General features: G+C 48.0%; 1 long non-coding RNA gene across 1 annotated transcript in view; it reads right to left on the reverse strand.

Annotated features, from left to right (window-relative positions):
• LOC118452931 overlaps positions 1 to 1120 on the reverse strand; it is a 6418-nt gene extending 5298 nt beyond the window's left edge. Inside the window, exon 1 of the long non-coding RNA XR_004842813.1 lies at positions 1110 to 1120. This is a non-coding gene — a long non-coding RNA (uncharacterized LOC118452931). The remainder of the gene's footprint in view (positions 1 to 1109) is intronic.
• Positions 1121 to 3666: the final 2546 nt, after the last annotated feature.

Below are 3666 nucleotides of genomic sequence, written 5' to 3' on the forward strand. Positions count from 1 at the left end.
CAGAGAGGTGGTGGAGGCCCCATCCCTGAAAACATTCAAGGCCAGGTTGGATGGGGCTCTGAGCAACCTGATCTAGTTAGCGGTGTCCCTGCTCACTGCAGAGAGTTTGGACTAGATGACCTCTAAGGGTCCCTTCCAACCCAAAACATTCTATGATTCTATGATTCTGTGATTCAGTGGTGGTGCATCTCACAGCTGGTCAACAAGGTGTCTGGGGTGAACATTGCCTCGTTGAATTACTGCTTGTGGCGAACAACTGTGTTGCCCGCCTTTCCAAAAAAGCAACATTTAGCAAAAGAGCAGTCTTCCCAGCTGCTGTGTAAAAAAGCTACAGAACAGGTTACTGGCTGCACTCATGGTTCATTGCTTTCTCTGTAGTGTCCTGTTGGTTGGGGTTTGCAGTCTCATGCATCACCTAAGCAGTCACCTAAGGCAGATACTGGCAAATGATTGTTTCCAAATCTTACGGAGAAGTCTGCAGTAGCAAAAATGCTGTCTTCCTCTGTACAGATTTGCTTTTGCATATCAGCTTGGTTTGCTGGTTATTTGGGCTGTGGAGAAAAGTCAACTTCCCTGACTGGGAAACATCTTTTTTGTGGATTCACCCCAGACTTTCACGCTGAGGAGTTAACAGAGCTAAAGAACAAAGCCAAAGGACTAAATTCCTGTGTGGGGCAAAAATAAATGAAAATGAAATCCCACAGCAGCCAGCTGTGCCTTTGCACGGTCGTAATGGCTGGTAGCATGATCCAAGAGCGTGGTCCTAGTGGAAACTGCCCCGCTACTGATGTCACAGGATCTGGATTCCTTTTCTTCATAAATGTGTGAGAGGCAAAGGAATGTCCCCCCGAGAAAGAATGGTGCAACAATTCTGTTGCTGAATGCCAGCAGACTCTCCTACTTCAGTTAAGCTTCATGTACCAGTATTGCTTTAAGTATGCATGCTCCAGTTCAGACTGCCAAGTGGGGATGATGGTCTGGGGGACATCCTGTTTTACGAAACTTGGGGTTTGGCGTGAACTACACATCTGTGAGCTTTCCCTGTGCCATGCATAATCCGAGTGTTTCAGGGGTTTCCAAACCATCTGCCCTGGATGCAGAAGTCCCACCTGCCTCCTCCAGAGGGGTAAGCCCGGCCCATCCAGTGACAGTGCTCACGCCTCTAAGCCGGTGGAGATCTCAGAAAAACCTGCTTTCCTCAGCCGCGCCATTAAAAGCAGCGGAGAAGCACACAGATTAGACAACACATTCTTGCTGTCCACTTCACAAATGAGCTCACGGGACAGCCAGCACGGTGGGACCTTCTGGCTTTCTACTACGTGGTTCGTACTGCGCTAGCCTGAGTTACCGCTTGCAGTCTCTGCAGCTCTGGGGTCACGCATGGAAATCCTCACTGGTGGGCTGCCGTGGAGACTCTCTGTGCCTTCTGCACTGGTGTGCTGGCACTTAACACTCGGCATGCTTAGTCCAAGAGGGAAATGAAACTCGGGAAATCCGTAATGATCATCCTGAGCCTCCCTTGAGGGAACAACATCGTGCATGGCTCCAACCAGTGGTATACAACACACCCTGCTTCCAGGCCCTCTGAAGGCATGCCGGCTTCCTTTTCATGGAGCACGTGTGCTGCAAAATGAAAGTATTACATAGACTGGGGATCCAACTGCAAGGTGAACAGAAAAAGTAAGGAAAGGGAGAGGATGTGCTTTAAGTACAGGTAACCTTTTTGCTGAATTGAGACAGAGGACCAGCGGATCTTCTGGCCCTGATCTTCCATCACCAGCTGTTATGCAGCTGCCAGTAGGCTGAGATCAGTAATTAGTTTTAACTTGTACACATCTTCCTAGCCTGACATAATGTGAAAGTGTCAAGGGGCAGTGACTCTGTGGCTTCCCTCTGCTGTTGGCTACAGTGTCATCCACCCTTCCCTCACTCCTAGTTCGGGTATGTCTGAAAGCTGCTTCCATCTTTCAGCTCCTCTTAGTTCCTCTTAAGCCTATCTCTGTTAGATGTCAAACACTGTAGGATGTGGCATGCCCTTCTTTTTAAAATGGATTATTTTGGCATTGTGCTGTAGTGCAGAGATACCCAAAGACTCTAAATGAGCAAAGTTGGGTTTCAGAGAAGTCTAAATATAGCAACATATGCCTCTTTTTTTTGAAGCAGATGGTGTTGGTCACAGTGGAAGAAAGCACATGGGGAATGACATGCGCTTTTGGGCTGATTTATTCCTGTGTGCTGGGTTGTTTTTTCCAATCTCTGACTTGCTATGCAATTAATTAGTACTTTTCTCTGCCTCGGTGTTCTGCCTGTAGAATTGTATTCGGTGATTTTACTTCAAAGCACAGGAGTGCTGGGACATTTCAGTGACATCCTTAACCCCTTTTGCTGTGTATTTCCCAAAACGTAACATAAAATGCTGTAGCTTGCCATCACAGCGGTGAGAACCCTGAAGTGCTTTGTTGCCTTTCCCTCAAATTATCATTATGCAACATGAGATACGTCTTCACTCAGATTTGCATGGCTCCAGTTTCCACACCCTGTGCCAATTCTGAGCTGATGTGACTGCACCGTGAGCTGATGTCATACGCTCTGTCGTGGTTTAACCCGGCTGGCAACTCAGCACCACGCAGCCGCTCGCTTACTCCCCCCCCTCCCTCAGTGGGATGGGGGAGAGAATCGGAAAGAAAATAAAAGGTTAGAGCCGAGGGCTGAGATAAAGACAGTTTAATAAGAGAAAATAATAATAATAATAGTAATAATGAGAATGATAACAGAATATACAGAATATACAAAACGAACGATGCACAACGCAATTGCTCACCACCCACCGACCGATGCCCAGCCTGTCCGGAGCTGCGAGCAGTCCCCGAGCCACGAGCAGTCTCCCCGCGACCGACTGACCGACTAACCCCCCCGAGCATGACGTTATATGGTATGGAATAGCTCTTTGGTCAGTTTGGGTTAGCTGTCCTAGCTGTGCCGTAGTCCCAGCTTGTTATGCACCTGGGCGAGCAGGAGAAGCTCAAAAAGTCCTTGAGTAGTCTGAGCACTACTTGGCAACAGCTGAAAACATCAGTGTGTTATCAACATTCTTCTGGTACTAAATCCAAACCACAGCACTATGCTAGCTACTATGAAGAAAATTAACTCTATCCCAGCTGAAACCAGGACACGCTCCACCGTGGAGCTGATGTTATACAACGGGAGAATGAGCTTGCCTTTTGTCTGGTCCAGTAGTGAAGTGCTGTCCCTAAGGGGGTCTTCTCCAGCTTTGTGTCCCGCACTGCGAAAAAGAGCCTGGACTTCTCCTAAGAACACTTAGGCTTGTCTGGCTGTTGCATTTGTGTGGATCCATCCTCTGCAGCCTCTTGATAGCTTCCTGTCTCATCCATACTGAGTGTTTTGGTGATTGTGTCCTCCTGAAGATTTCCCACCCTTTTCAGGCACTGGATGGGTCCAGTATTTGTAGGAAACTCATGCAAGTCTGTGTGAAATTGCCTCTTCCAATGAAGGAGGATCTACACAGACACAGACACTCAAACATCTTCCAGTGGGCTGAGACTTGGGAAAATCAGCTTGGGCCATTTCTTCCACTTTAGTGGGGTGTCATGAACAAGCTCATCCCTGCACCTTGGCCTCAGAGAGGATGTAGGCACCACCTCTATA

Source organism: Egretta garzetta, unplaced genomic scaffold (assembly GCF_000687185.1).
Source record: "Egretta garzetta isolate BGI_Z169 unplaced genomic scaffold, ASM68718v1 scaffold850, whole genome shotgun sequence".
In the NCBI taxonomy this organism is placed as follows: Eukaryota; Metazoa; Chordata; class Aves; order Pelecaniformes; family Ardeidae; genus Egretta; species Egretta garzetta.